The following is a 17,464-nucleotide window of genomic DNA, read 5'->3' as shown; positions in this document are numbered from 1 at the left end:
CACACAGTCTCCTCCATAGGTCTGTACCAAATTAACTGCTGGCTAATACCACAATCCACACTTGTGTAGAGTGTACCCTACCATCCCTTGTGTACCCTGCCATCCATGTCCCAGGCCTCCTCTGAGTCCCTCGCCACCCCTGTGTATCCCATTACTCCTGTGTGCCTTATTACCTCTGTCTATCCCACTACATTTTCCTATCCATCAGTGGTGGCCTATGTATTTTTATATTTTCCTATCAGTGCCAATGTGTACATTTCTTTTATGGAAAGTCTGTAGGGGGAAATTCACTTCTTCTGGGTGTGTAAAGTACCAGGTGACCAAGAGAGCAATTCAAAATTTTGGTGACCCATTATTTTTGAAGCACACACAAGCAAAATAACTAAACTTCTCTAAAGTAATTGTTTCAACACCCAAACTACCATTTTGACAAACAAACCACAAACTTTTCTTCTCGCTACATCAGGATACTGCGAGAACAAATGTGTCTTCGAGAGCTAATGGGAGCCCGTCAGAGCAGCAGTTGAATTGCTCCACCGGACAACCATTAGCATAGACACCACCCTGAACAATTGAATTCACCCCGTTTGTGTTTTATTTGTGGTTGTTTTATTTCCTATGGGTGCAAAGGGTAAGAGATGGATGCTGACACCCCCATTTTGAGTAGCCACTCTCCACAAAACACCCAAACTCATTTTTGGCGTATGCCTTCCCGGCGCACATGCAGACTACCTCCATACCCCCACTTCATAATTCCCACTTTGACCACTGACTCAAATAGTTAATGAAAAACCACATGGACACACCGTGAGTCTAGTCTAGACTCACGGTGTGTCCGTGTTTGTGTTCATTGGAGTGGCACCCGCTACTGCTGCCTTTAAACATTGTTGGCGTATTCCACTGCAAAACATAATTGTGAAAAACACGTAGATAAATGCTAAAACATTCCTTTATAGCAGTTATTCGACATTTAAGTAATAGATACATACAATACCTGATAAATGGCAACCCTACATATGTTTTTTCATATAATAAAACACAAACAAAATTTTCCAAAAAAAACTTGAAGGTTTATTTTCTCAAAGTTACACACAGTGGAAATTGAGGTCAACTTGTAGTTTCGTATGTAAATTACAAAAAAAATGTTCACTTTATTGAAGAGAAAAAGATTTTTATACTTTTTAAAATAACACCAGTACAGATGTGACTTCATCCACTTCTTCAATACAGTTGTTTAAGGTGGTCTAGGAAAAAACAAAAAAAAAATTTTTTTTAAATTCTACATCGTTGGCATGGTGAATAGGCAACAATTTTAAAAGCATTAATTCAACTTCAGCTATCTATATTGAAATTACTATAAATGTAGTAAACAATATAATATGTAAGCAAAATCAATTATTTTATATATCTTAAGTAGATGAAAACATAGACCACATTGTTTATTTTGATAAAAATACGATATCGATGCCATTTACTGCGTAGGTTTAAAAATTTACAAACAAAAAAAAACATCCCCACATTTAAATTAATAACCTGTTTATGCTGCTAAACTTTATTATAAAATAAAACCTGACATACTTTGTTGGATGTCAAAAATTACAGCTTTCTGCACATCTAGACGGCCAGGAACTTAAGATGGAAAAAAAACCTTAGAACACAAATTTCTGGATAAACCTACGTTGGTGTGATAAAAATGGAAATATCCAATGTCTACAGTGGGTAACATTACGTTCAAAAGCTGCAAACTACAGTGGCCAAAATGGACATTATTTAGATCATATGTACATACTACTTAGCCATTTAGTACAATGTACAGACAAAATTATCCATGTTTGCTGCTAATATCCGCCATACATGTTGTGCCTTGAGAAATCTATTATTATTTGGAAAATAAAAACGCCACTACTACCAACGGTGACGACTATTTACTTCACATAAAAATTATTATATTTGTTTTTTCAAAAAAAAATTAGTTTAACATTTCTCCAAAAAAAAAAACCCCAATGACAGCTATATTGGCGCGTTAACACATAAGATTTGCAAAAAAAATGTTACATAAATACCTTTAGTTGTATCTAAGAAATCCAATTTTCCAAGCGTCACAACCAGGCACTGTGTCTCTTCCCTGAGGATGACACATGAAATGGATTTGTTTTTGAAAGTAGTAATTTGTTGGTCAATATGTTCACAAGGTATTTGTTCCATTCTGAGTTAAAAAAAATACAAATAAATTATTAACACTGTAATGAAAGTGTAAAATCCCATAATAAGATTAATTGACAATACCTTCAATTTAGCCCAAAAACAAATGGTGCTTACAAATATTGAAGGTCCTCATTTACATACTGAGAGGAGAATTCATCATAGAACCGATGTGGCATAGATATTTTTACGGTACTACACAAGAATGAGGATACTTACTGGCAATAATTGAAAAGGCAAATTTATAATTCAAGTAATCCAATGACTTCCTTTGTCCAAAGGGCAATGGCCAGGAAAACAGCAAGCAAAAAGAAAAAAAATCCCATAGGACATCAGGAAAAACTCCACTATAAGAAACAAAAAAACACATACATCAAATTAGAGTTTAAAATTGGACATTTACTAAAAACCAACAGCTCCATGCCTCTATTTAACTTCAGCTCCCCAACATTATTCTGCAGCGACTTACATCCTATCAGCGTCGAGCCTGGAAACATAGAAGCAGGGTGCAAGCTCTTATTTGATTGGTGTAGCAAGAAATACTTACGGTATCAGAGTTAGTAAAGTGGATTTTCAGACTGCATAGGCTTAAACATACATTCACCAAACGCAGCATTGCCTGCCATGAGATTCTTCAAAAGTCCTGAATGTGACTTTCAGAGGGTGGGTTTTCAAAGGAATCGGTGTATTCTGGAATACATTTGTATAGGTAAAAAATAAAGGGCAAAGATTAAACAAATTAAGATTAAACATATCACAAATTGCTTTACAACATAAGCCATCTAACCTATTTGAAACTATAGCATACCTGTATAAGACTGCTGCCTCTTTGTTCTACTTAGCACCGAGCCTTGGAAACAACCGCGCAGGCTGAAGACCTTCATTTGGGAGGATCAGACCAGAGAATGTCACGGAAGCCGAGTGGATAGTGGTTAGCTTGGGGGACTGCTGAGGCCTCAGGATACTTTCTCCAAACGCACTCAAGCCAGGCAGGGCATTGTTGGACTCAGGTGCCATGCACTCTCCATGGGTAGGTCCTCCAATGACAGCACGATTAACTGAAATAGATGAACATAGGAGTAGCAGGGAAAAACAAAACACAACATAATAAAGGCTGATAAATTTAAAAAACAAAAAATACATTACATTTGCACAAACTGAAAAAAAAATCCAAAAAAAAAACAATGCAACTCACCATGTTGAAAGTGCTGCGTCTTTGTTCTACTTAGCACCGAGCCTTGGAGACAATCGTGCAGGCTGAAGACCTTCATTTGGGATGGTCAGACAAGAGGATGTCACGGAAGCCGAGTGGATAATGGTTAGCTGGGGGGACTGCTGAGGCCTCAGGATACTTTCTCCAAACGCACTCAAGCCAGGCAGGGCATTGTTGGGCTCAACTGAAATGCACTCTCCATGGGTAGGTCCTCGAACGACAGCACGATTAACTGAAATAGATGAACATAGGAGTAGCAGGGAAAAAAAAACCGCAACATAACAATGGATGATAAATTAAAAAAAAAAAAAAAAACATTTACATTTGCGCAAACTGAAAAAAAAAAAATTTCAAAACACTGCAACTCACCATGTTGAAAGTGCTGCATCTTTGTTCTACTTAGCACCGAGCCTTGGAAACAACCGTGCAGGCTGAAGATCTTCATTTGGGATGGTCAGACAAGAGGATGTCACGGAAGTCGAGTGGATAATGGTTAGCTTGGGGGACTGCAGAGGCCTCAGGATACTTTATCCAAACGCATTCAAGCCAGGCAGGGCATTGTTGGACTCAGGTGCCATGCACTCTCCATGGGTAGGTCCTCCAATGACAGCACGATTAACTGAAATAGATGAACATAGGAGTAGCAGGGAAAAACAAAACGCAACATAATAAAGGCTGATAAATTTAAAAAAAAAAAAATTATATTTGCGCAAACTGAAAAAAAAAACAAAATGAAAAACACTGCAACTCACCATGTTGAAAGTGCTGCATCTTTGTTCTTCTTAGCACCGAGCCTTGGAAACAACCGTGCAGGCTGAAGACCTTCACTTGGGATGGTCAGACAAGAGGATGTCACGGAAGCAGAGTGGATAATGGTTAGCTTGGGGGCCTGCATAGGCCTCAGGATACTTTCTCAAAACGCACTCAAGCCAGGCAGGGCATTGTTGGGCTCAGCTGAAATGCACTCTCCATGGGTAGGTCCTCGAACGACAGCACGATAAACTGAAATAGATGAACATAGGAGTAGCAGGGAAAAACAAACCGCAAAATAAAAAGGCAGGAAAACTTTATTAGCCAACAAATTTACATTTGCACCAAGTAAAAAAAAACGAAAAAAAAAACACTGCAACTCACCATGTTGAAAGTGCTGCGTCTTTGTTCTTCTTAACAACAAGCCACGGAAACACACTTGCAGCATGAAGACCCACATTTTGGAGGCATTCACAAGTAGTCATGGAAGCCGAGTGGATAAGGTTGCTTGGGGAAGTGTAGAGGCCTCAGGATACTTTCTCCTATCGCACAAAGACATCAACCAACCATCCCAAAATAATAACTTGAAACAGGAACAGAACTACAAAATAGAAAAATTTTAAAAATTTTAAAATAAGACACATTGTACATGACATTTCAGATTTTGTTTGTTTTTCAAAATCAAAATGTACCTTAACAAAAAACAACTTCCACAACTGGCGGAAAAAAACCAACTCTTCCACATGAACAAAAAAATGAGCGGCAATAATTCCAAAGAAAAAAAATCCCAAAAGACCATCAAGCTAAACACCAACCAAAACAAAATTTGAACAACAATATTAGTTTTTGAAATTAACCCATTTTGGAAAATACACTTAATTTAAAAAAAAATTCATACTTACAATTAAAAAAATCCTCGATCAGTCCTTGGCGCGAAAAGACTCTGTCGTCCATACTTTCCGGCGGTGCTGAGGAAAGATCAGCATCCTGGCAAACCTCAGGATCAATATGCACCGGAAAACGGTTTGCAACACAAATGTTGTGTAAAATGCAACATGCATTAACAATGCTGCAAACCTTTTTCGGTGAATAAAGCAACACACCGCCACTGCGGTCTAAGCACCGAAAGCGGCTTTTAAGTACACCGAAGGTCCTTTCTATTACACCCCTCGATGCTATGTGTGCTGCCTGATACCTTTTCTCAGCATCACTTTGGGGATTGGATAATGGGGTCAACAACCAGCTTTTATTGGGGTAACCCGCATCACCTAAAAGAGAAAAAAAAAAAAAAAGAAGTTACAGTAATCAATGACATAACATGATTTGAAAAATAAAACTAAAAAAAATATATATCAATATCAAATTATTTGGTGCCAAATTCAAATCACAAACGTCAGTTTTTTAACATTTTCTGACACAATGTTAAAGACATTTTCCAATAAAAATTAAATAAATGCTACTCACCCAACAGCCAGCCGTTCTGGAATTTGCCGCTCTCAAAGTCCCGAGCTAATGTCGACTGGCTTAAGACGAAGGAGTCATGGGCCGACCCAGGAAAGCCCACCAAAAGATCGGTAATTCTTAAGTTGGCATCACAAACCATTTGAACATTGAGGGAATGGAAATGTTTTCGGTTGCGAAAACATTCCTCCGAATGTCTGCGTGGTTGGACAGCCACATGGGTGCAGTCTATCGCGCCCAGAATGTTGGGGAACTGAGCAATTTGAAAAAAAAACAAATTTGGTCTGCCTCCATTCACTATCGTGATCAGGAAAGTTTATGTACTGGGTCGTCAATTTGAGGAATGCCTTGAGGACCTGCGTTAAAATACGCGAAAATGTTGGTTGGGAAAAACCGGCGACTTGGGACAGGGTCGGCTGGAAAGTGCCTGACGCAAAAAAATGCAAGGCAGCCAGCAGCTTTGACATGCCACTGACTGCCTTGTTTGAGCGCTTCCGTGGTTGCAGGTCCGGCTCCATTTGATCATACAGTGCATAGATTTACAAGCTAGATAAGCGATAAATCCTTATCACTTCTACCTCGGGGAGACCGTCCAGCTCATGTCTAGTGCGAAACTGAAGCGGGCGTGGAATTGACTCATGGATAAACTCACCAGATGGAGCTGCCTCCTGATCACCACCTTCGTCCATGGCCAGACGAGACCCACTGATGCACGGACCATGAACATCCAGATGGTGTCAGTATACTGCTCCATCTTTGTAGTTGGTGTAAAAAAAATTACTTTTCGTAAGTAAAATACCTCAAAAGTGTTGGAAAACGCAAAGTTGATACAGCTGACTGCACAGATGCTGCTTCTCCCTGAATGTCCCTACCCAGGATTGATTGACTTCCTGTCAGTGACAGGAAATACTCCTGAGGTAAAACCAGGAAGTGTGGTGAGGTAATATTAAAAACGCGGATCTCAGTGTCCCAAAAACTCGTTTTGTAAAATAAAAAATACACCCATTACTGAAATCCCTCTACCACCTCAATACCACAGGTGAAAATCACCCCAAAAATTATTTTCGAATTTTTCACCACCCTCCGATTGACGTAAAAAAAACGGCGATAAGTCACTTCAAAACTCCGATACTTTTACGCATTTTTCATATTGAATACGGAAACGGCGTTAAGCAATTAATTTCAATAGGAGACGTATCGGCCACCGAAAAGCCATAGCACCGAAAAGTTTAAACATTTTTTTTTGCGTAAACTCGAAATTGAATACGGTGTAAAAGTCACATCGCCGAAAATGACGTCATTTCTGTGTTAACCTCGCAGAAACGGACTTATCGCACCCATATTGAATACCCTGTTAGGAGTCAAATTTTAAAAAATCCCTTCTTAGTGGGCACCTTTGTCATGAAAGGCATATACTCTCTGATTTTCATGTTTCTAGGGGTTTGACCTGGGCATTTGTGAGTCAATGAGTCAGGTAGTCAGTCAGGACATTTGATTTTATAAATATATGGATTGGCCTGTATAATGTAAATAGACAAGTGGGTAATTTAAATTCCCCAGGGATTTTAAAAAGTCCTCTGGGGCCACATCCACATTGGTACAGCATTGCTTTTTTATTTTAATCTGAACTCACCGTACTTATTGTTAAATGGACATTTCCATTCCTCCCTAATATAGTACAATGCAGAAATTAGAAACTAAATCAGCTCTATGCTCCTCAAAATGCCACTGCAAGCAGCTTTGTACATAAAACAAATAGAGTATGAAACAGAGGTGAATGTACTGTATGCCTGTTTGGAGAGGGTATCTTGTGTAATTTCCTAAAATAGACAAATGCAAGAATAGGCATTGCAGAGTTGTCTGTGTTCTGATCACATCTATACTTACAACTGAAGAGGTGGAACTTTATAGTAATGTTCTCATGTAGAAAAAGTTCAGTGAGGTTGTGTTCATAATGCAGACCTGGACTCAAACACAAATAGGCCTATTTGGAGAACTATACGATGCACCTAGTATAGGGCAGGTGCAAGTACTCACTGATGATAATGATGATTGGTTGCACACAGATGTGGTCGCATCATACAACTCTGCATATTGGCAAATATACTTGTTTTTTCTGTGCATGCTTTTTATTTATTTCCAACTCTTTATAATATAGGCAAAAAGGAAAGAATACTAGCACTTGTATGAATATACAAAGAGCAAACTGCTGCTGTAAACAGGAAAGTTCTCTTTGAAAAACTTCACATACAGGGATGAAACGCATCAGATTGTGTTTTACTCCAAGTGGGACACGGGAGCATATCTATCAGACAACTTCCAACATAGAGATTTCAACAGACTGCAGTAGTGGCCCAATAAATACAAGTTAAATACAGACTATTTCTGCAAACGCACAAATGATTGAACCCAAGGAGCAGATTTTATCAAGTCGAGACAATAAGGAACATGTAACTTACTGGCTGCCAAACAAATCGTTTGGAGAGGCTGAGTACCCTCATGTCATAGATACATCTGAACAAAGGTATAATTGTCTCTTCATTTATTAAAAAAATGGCATACAGATTCAAGTGCAAGTATGCATAACCTTATACTTTACAAATCTCTAAAAAAAAACAAGCCTTCTAAATACAGGATTGTTGAACATTTATATCTATGGGGCCCATTTATCAATGAGTTTTATCATACAAAACAAGTTTTAAAACTCATTGCGTATGATAAATGGTGATCAAGCCAATCAGCTCCCAACTTTCATTTTCAAACAAATGACAGCTAGGAGCTGATTGGCTGGAGCACCATTATCATATGCCACGAGTTTTATCACTCATTGCATATGATAAAACTCATTGATAAATTGGCCTCTATATATATTAAGGACTGATATGCTGAATTGTATGTTGGCTTTCTTTACAACAACCATATGCACTATTTCATACTCATCTGATACACTGAAGACCTACAATAAGTGTCCCACAATATCAAAGCTTTTGCTGTTTTATATGTTATATTTTTTAATTGTTACTTTTTTAAATATAAAAATGCAATATTATAAAGTTATGAGTCAGAGTTGTACAGTATTGCATAGATGCAGGAAAATAATATGCTAATGCAGCAGGAGTAAATACACGCCTTCTGATTGCATCATAGATCCATCTGATTTTCTGTGAGGCTATCGACAATCTGAGGAACCATCGGAAGCAATGTGAGCAATCTGAGCAACCATCGGAAGATGTAGAACCTGGCCTTCGAACTCGCAAAAAACAGGGACAACATGTCCCCATTTTCTGCAACAGAGGCCAGCCCTGCACCACTCTTCAGGATGCAGCTGGGGGGACCTGCAAGTGATCTTTCAGAGGGAAACCTGCACATGCTTATATCTTTCACCAGAGCCGGCCATAGCCCATTTGGTACCCTAGGCAAAATTGTGACTAGTGCCCCCTAAAAGCAAGTGACCCTTCTTTTGGCCACGGACCTAGTGCCCGACTACTTTATTTAATAGTGACCTGGGCCTAGTACCCAGGCAACTTACACTTTATAGGGCAATAACTCCATCTAGGGCCTAATGCCCCTTATGTAGCCAGGGCCTTGCGCACGCCTATATGCTCATGGGCCTGTTGCCCGACAGTGCCCCCACGGGCCTAGTGCCCGACTACCCTGGTGGTCTAGAGACGGGGTATATGGTAGGCCTCATGGAGGGCCTACCTGCTCCATTGGAAGAGGCTGCGGGGGTGAGCTTCATTGGCTCTTTTACATTCCACCCCCGCAGCCCTCTCCGGTCCTCAGCTGCATTCTTCGGCTGCTGGCCCATCCTGGCCAGCGGCACTGCCTCTTCTTTGCTTCTTCCAACTGGCACTGCCTGTCTTCCTTCTTGATCACGGCATCTTCTGGCCTCTGCCGTGGCCACTGGAACTCTTGCCACGATGTTCTCTTAGGGAGGTCTTCACTCCTCCCTCTCCACCGCCGTACTGCCTTTTCCCGCTCAGACGGCATTCAATACAAGACGCCGTGAGTGGGTGAGGCTATGACGCGGCAAGCTGCGATTGGCTCGTTGCGTCTGCCTCCTTTTGGCTGCTGGCCCGCGAGCCAGGTTTGGCTCGTGGCTAGAGTCAAATAGTCACCGTGGCCGATGCTGTACCAAGGCTACCGGGTGACGGGCTACAGTAAGCCCGCACCCAGAGCCAAGTCCTGCATGCCGCACCCGATGATTGACCAGCGCTGGGAACACATACTCCGTCCCAGCGACGGCTACCCGCCACCTATGCTTCCCCGGAGCTGGGAGCAGAAAAAGCATCCCAGCGCCGGACACTGATGTGTCCTGCAGGGTACACATCTACTCCTGCTGTGCCGATGATGGGATCATCCACTTGATCCCAGCACGGCTTTCCACATGGCAGCAGCAGCAGGGCAGGGGGGGGGACATGCAGCACCAGTGGGGGGGGGGACTGCAGCAGAGCCCTGGAATGCCCCTAGGCATTCCAGTCACCCCTAGGCATTTGCTTATTATGCCTATGCCTAGGGCCAGCTCTGTCTCTCACTATCGGTGTTGTACACAAACCATTTTTGTTTGCCTACAACACTGAATCAGGTCCCATGAGGTATATTTAGTGGAGATGTTGCCCATAGCAACCAATCAGATTCTAGCTATTATCTTCTAGAAGATGCTAGAAAACAGTTAAGTAGAACCTGATTGGTTACTGTGGGCAAAATCTCCATTTCTAAAAACTCTCATGTTAGTAATTAGTCTGTTATTGCTACAGGTGAATAGCTATTTATTTATTTTTTTATTTATGTATAGTATAAGTAATTGAACATGTATATAATAAAATTTCATAAGAACATACATTGCTTTATAATTCCTCCAACTCTGCATCATCCCCACTGTGCTATTTAAAAAAAGCTCATATGCTGGAAAATATAAAACTATTACCAATATATGTTAATATCAGCAAACTAGCAAATATAATAGAAATACAATTCATGGATGGAATAAAATATATATTTTATTTTGGACAGCTGCAATAATAACAGATATAGTTAAATAGAATAATAAGCAGATAATGAATTCATGCCCTGAAGATCAGCGATAATCAATGTAAACTATCATAAGGTAGAAGCAGATGGAGATTTTGAATACGCAGTGTTACCACTACTCCCAGCCTGCTCTCTTATAACCTTGCCATCAGCTTTTACAACACAATCCTAAGATGGTAAACAGTTCTGCATTCCAGATATGTTCTATCTTTTTTAGCCCTCACATTTTATAAGAACAATTTTGCTTTTCTTTTCCTAATTAGGATAAGATTTTGGGTCGGATTGTGTTAGATCTAAATACTAGTTTTGTTGCAGGATGCACACCTATCATGTGATACTAATTAACAATAACGTTAATGATCACGTTATAACACAACAACAACTTTTGTCGTTACTTATTAGCATAGCCCCAGCACAGAAACAGGCCTCTCGGAATTACTTTCTAGAAAGTCCATTATCCTCTATGCTCTCTATGCTATGACTAGATTTTTTTTCAGTCTGCACCACCTTGTTCCAGGGAACAGATGCATAGGAAGCCCTCTGCTCAATTATGCAAATCAAAAGTCTGGTTTATATGCAAAATACTAACATTGCCTACAATGCATTCCAGTTTTGCCTCCAAGACGAACATTATTCCTTAAATATTTTTTCAAATGATTTTGGCATTTCCATTGGCAAGGATTTAATCCTAAAGGCTATAACTTCAAATCCCTGTACTGCTTCTTCCTATGGGATTTAAAGTTTGAAATATAAAAGCTGAATCCTAACATCTGCACTGTATCTTCACAGTGTCATACACAGACATGTAGTGGGAGAGCGGGATTGAATTATGGACACAATAAACATTGTGAGTGTTTGTTTGTATGTTTAGTATTGAAAATTCAAATCAGATTTACAAGCGATTTGTTCCAGACTATTCCCGTGTCACTGAGTATTGCATACAAAACTGAACACTAGGACATCATGCTACAGTATAACAACAAAAATACAATACACTTCTTTGGGATATCCTATTGTCTTTTTGATTCCTGACATGGAAGATTAAAGATACCTTTAGGTGAATGGTGTACCATTTTTATACGTGAATACGGTACGCATGTACTTAAAGATACCGAGATATATTTTGATTTCACTATTGCAGAGTGAGTGGGGTACGCCCCCTATTTATTCTATCAATCTATCTGTCTATCTTGGCGGTGGGAACTTCTGAAGGTGTATAGCATCCACAGAGGAGAATTTTCCCAATCATTATATACACATCACACGCTTCTCCAGCAAGTCATTGGGACTCAGTGGGTATCTTTCTATCCACTATCATTTTGTGACCCAATAACAGTACTACACATTGGTTATTTCTAATTTTTTTTATGACTCATACCCTGGAGAAAATATAAAGACCTCAAAGAGTGACTGAAGATTCACCATCTCCACTATTCCAGATGTCCCCAGCGGTATTTTGACTTATTATTTCAGTGCACTTTGATGTACTTCTAAGATAAGCGCTCTTCTCTGAATTCCATTCAAAGTTTTTCCCCCATCATGCTACAGTAGTTGACATTATTTAGACTATATATCTATATATATATATATATATATATATATATAAAAACACCCTGTCACTAAGCAAGCTAAGCGCCTGCAGTGTAAACAAAAAACCAGCACTCACATTTAGATGAATCCACAGGTTTATTCACCAGGCATGTAAACAGACATACCACATAGCTATCAGTGGCCCAACGATCGTTTCAGCTGTACTTCAGTTTTCCTCAGGGGATAACACATACTGAGCCCTGGAGATCTTAATATACCCAAAAAGGGCGCCAAAATCAGTAAAGCCCAAATAATGCTGTGTTGCCTTGGCCACGCCCTTCAGCGTTGATTGACTACAAGGCATCAGGTGGGTGAGCAGGCTTTAAAAGGGAAATAAACAGCATCCGTTTGTTACACATACATGGCTGTCAGTATGAGTACTGTAGCCTGTGCTGTGGACTGGACAGATCATGACAACATAGAACAACACAAACACATACACATACACATATATGACTATGGAACAATTAGTGAATCATCGCTGATATCAGTCTCTAGACAGCATCAATTTGGAGAAACCGGCCAACTGTTATCACAGCACTGGCAACTCCATAATTCCATCATATAGCATTGATCTGTAACTGCATATAATCACTTACAAAGCCATATAGACATGAAACATGACAATGTTAATGCATACAGTACGTGTGCATTAGAAAATATGACAAGGCTCTGTAAGTGATTACAGTCCACAGCACAGGCTACTCATACTACCGCCCACCCACGTGATGCCTTGTAGCCAATCAACGCCAAGGGGCGTGGCTAAGGCAACACAGCATGATTTGGGCTTTACTGATTTTGGCGCCCTTTTTGGGTATATTAAGCGCTCCAGGGCTCAGTATGTGTTATCCCCTGAGGAGAACTGAAGTACAGCTGAAACGATCGTTGGGCCACTGATAGCTATGTGGTATGTCTGTTTACATGCCTGGTGAATAAACCTGTGGATTCATCTAAACGTGAGTGCTGATTTTTTGTTTACTCTGCAGGCGATTAGCTTGCTTAGTGACAGGGTGTTTATATTACAACTTGTTTTGGACTTAGCACCCCCCTGCCAAATAGTGTTTTTTGAGTGCCATCTCTCATGCTATATATATATATATATATTATATATATATATATATATATATCAAACAGTCAGAGTGGTACTCCCAAATAATTTCCATCCAATTATGCTGTGGTGTCTAATCTCAAGCTATCTCAAGCTATGCTGCAGAAACCATCAACAGCATGCTAGAATATATTGTAGTATAAGGAGAGCACTCACCAGTCTTCTTAGTATAGAAAAGTGAAAAAACTTTTTAATAGCTCACATCATGCCACAATCCATTTAGTCGACGTTTCGGGCCACACCGGACCCTTTGTCAATACACAGGGACCATAAGATTTGTCAAAGCAGAAGTTCGGGTGGATCCGGTTCTCAGGGAACTGGACCTGCTCATCTCTATTAGCAAGCAATAAGCAATACAGGCTCCTCCTTTATATGTTTGTTTGAAAATATCTATCTACAGTATATATTGTGTATGAGGCATACTTGCCTACTTTTGAAAAAGCATTTCAGGAAGATTGTGAAAACAAGACCTATGATCGTGAAAGTGAGCGTGTACTGCTACATCTGTGAGGCGTGTCATAAAAATTATTTATATCAAAATGTAAACGAGACCCAAAGCAGTTCACACTTTTTCGAACTCGCCAAAGGGAATAGAGTGTGAGAACATGCAAACTCACATGTTTTTCACATTTTCTCAATTCACAATAGTCAAACTTATCCAAATGTGAAAGATCTCGAATTGGGACACTCCTGGCTCTATACACTGTACTCTCAGTGGCAGGGCTGGATTAACAATGGGTCAGATGGAGCTACTGCTCCAGGCCTCCCATGAAGATCCCCTGCAGTGCAGGCTGTGTTGACAGCAGAACATTTTTTTTTGCTGTCACCACCAACAGCCCAGCACATTATCCTCCTGGCCACCCAAAACATTGCTCACTCAACACCCCCTTCCCCCTGGACCCTGACCGCCGAAGCCCACGCTAAGCTCCACCACCTGCCATCAGAAACTGTCACCATTGTGGGAGCCCTCTGGTTGCAATAAACTCCGCCCTGGTGTGATAAGCTCCGCCCCATGCCTTCCAAAGTTGTGTCCCCAGTGCAGGAGCCCTCTGATTGCACTAAGCTCCGCCCCCAGCATTCAGCACCAATGTGGAAGCACCCTGTTCTCGTTAAGCTCCCCTGGTCGAGCTAAGCTCTGCCCCTGGTCATCCTAAATATAGACACCAGTGTGGGAGCCCATGATTATGCTAAGTTCCACCCCCCAGGCATCCAAAGCACCTATGGTTTGGTGTGTTTCTTTGGGTCTACACCAGGACACACGACATAGGTGCAGCCAGCCCTTTTTTCACTGGCAAAAACCCTCCTAATACCCATCTAACAGATATGTCAGTACATGGATACACTAGAGCCTGGACCAAGGGCCTGATTCAGTAAGGATCGCAGCTCCGTAATTGCACACAGTTCAACTGCGATAGTAAGCTAATCCATTGCGATGGCTATGCCATCGCAGCACTACAAAAGGACGCCCACTTTACCTTACACAAATCCGTAATGTTTAGCAAGACTGCGAAACCATCGGGAACATCGAGTGCCATCGCAGCCTAACGCACACTTGCACAAGCTCTGACCTTACTCAGAAATTGCTAACTTCATTGCATTCTTTCAGGCCTTAGGTTGCGTACTCCATCGCAGTGGCTAATTTATGCATGCCCCTGCAATGGCGTTGAAGCGCACTGGCATGACTGCGTTTCACCGATCCCCCCCCGTCACCACCCACAAATGGCACTTCCTGTCAATCCCTCTGCGATGGGTCTACACAGAATGCAACAATCGGCCGATTGCGTGCGTATTGGCAACTACGATCCTTGCTGAATCAGACCCCAAGTACAGCATTGGAAGTTGGAACTCTGCAACCCAGAATGTGAGAGAGGAACTGATTTTTCCCTACTTGGTTGTTTTTCTTGTAATTGACTGCAATAGAGACAACACATGGTGATTTAAGAATATCAGGGCCTGATTCTGAGATGCATGTAAAGCCGTTGATGTGAACGCTCGCAGTGCCCATTTGGGGGACAGAGTGGGAGAGGTGACCAGTCTGAGTAAGCTTCAGCTTACTCAGATGGCCTATGTATGTGACCATTGTGAATGATGCTTGCGATGGTGATCCGAGGCAGCGTCTTTGGACTCAACATTCAGGTCAGCGCTGCACACAGGTGGCATCTTTATATTACAGACGCCTCCTGCTGTATTAGAATATTTTAGTATGACTGCTGCGTCCAGTGATGCTCACTGCATCCATCTCAGAATCCGGCCTTCTGTTCACTATGGAATAAAACTACAGAGCACTTTATATATTTGAGACCAGTGAGAAGTGTATAAGTCACCACCAGGATTCTACAGAAGTTTCTTAATGCTATCTTACCTTATTGAGTGGTTGAGTGTGTGGAATTTGGGCCTGTTTCATTATGGATGGTGCATACTGCGCATACATATGCATCAAAGTGTGCGTGCGTGAGATATCATTGCGATCGCTCTGCCATCACGCAGAAAGAGAGAAAGCCATCGCAGAGTGAGTGACAGGCAGTCAGCATTTGGGGGTGGTACAGCTCCCCGATAGTGTACCCAATGTGTACACACTGCCACTGGCTCCAGTTACCTCCTTCCTCTCCCTCCACTGCACCTGCAGCCATATGTCAACCCGGGGCAGCCTCACATTTGAGCTGCAGTCACATCCAGTCCGACTCCTGTAACTGCCGGTATCTCCGGTTCCCTGGGGAGTGTGGAGGGTGGGTGTGGGTGTGGTTTTGTGAGATCGTTTTGGGATTCCTGGACTCCTAGGACCACCAAATTCTGGGAACAATTAGCTCCCATTGTCTTGCACCTTTTAACGATAGACCCCTGGAAAGCGGAAATAATGGGTCACAAAGAGTGGAAAACGGTGCTGACAGCTGATTGGTTCCTGAACACTGATCCAATATGGATGCCACTTTGGGGGATTGTTTCAGGGTTCCCGGAATCCTAGGACCACCACATTCTGGTAGTATGTAGCCTCCATTCTCTTGCACGATAGACCCCTGGGAAGTGGAGATAATGGGTCACAAGAGTGGAAACAGAGGTGCTTGGCGCTGATGGGTTCTGCTGGCTGCTGTATACATATATACGATATGGAATGCGGTGCATGCACAGACAGGAAATCAGGCGGCATTAAGTAAGATGAGAATGAGGAAAGTATCTCTATTCTGAAAAACTGTCTCCACAGATATGACAGTTTTCGGAAGAGATACTTATGTAAAGGAGCCATGCTGAATTTCTCTGATATTTATGGAAAACTCAATGCGAGTTCTAAACTATTTTAACACTATACAATTTTTTTTTAATATTGATGAATAGACCTCTGAGTCTTTGCCCCGGGTGACAGAAAGCCTAGCATCACTCATGTGTGTATTGTTATAGCTCCATTGAAAAGTGGTTGAAGGTATTCGCTAGCTATGCCCTCCATGGAGAAAGCCACACCCACAGCACAGACCACACCCTTTGTGTAGACCACACCCATACAACACTGGTCAAGCCCCCACATCACTAGTCACAGCACTGCAGCGCTTGTCACACACAATAGTCCCTTCATAAATTTCAGCTCCAGGTCCATGTGGACATTAATCTGGCACTTTTCAGCGGTAGAGATTTGTAAAACAATTTTAATTGTGATGTCTCTTTTTTTGCGGCAAGCATATGTTGGTAGTCAGTTCAGCCATATTAGTTCTGTGATGGGATGAATATTTTTTCAAACGATAGTTCTTTTTGACATTACCTCATAAAATAATGATACAAATAGGTTAAACGCTCCACAAGGAGTCATCAGAGGAAGTATCTTCATATACTACTGCTCTTTTATGCCCATTTTAATTATTTTATGTTCTTAATACATGATTTTGTGCCTGATATGTTATTTGTATTTTGAGACATTTCTTTGTATGTTTTTATGTCCATATAATTAAAACTGTTTTACAAATCTCTACCGTTGAGAATACATTGTAAAGCGCCAGGAGTGTAAGAATTCTAGAATTCTCACAGCTAATTTTTAACACGGACAAATAGGGTAACCACATATTCTGACCTCAAAGGCTGCAGTACATTTGTGTTAAGGGTATACCACATTATCTTTTCAAAAC

Source organism: Taudactylus pleione, unplaced genomic scaffold (assembly GCF_031769625.1).
Source record: "Taudactylus pleione unplaced genomic scaffold, aTauple2 ptg000053l, whole genome shotgun sequence".
NCBI classification, from domain to species: Eukaryota; Metazoa; Chordata; class Amphibia; order Anura; family Myobatrachidae; genus Taudactylus; species Taudactylus pleione.
The sequence above is the reverse complement of the archived record's forward strand: the minus strand, read 5'-3'. Positions refer to the sequence as shown.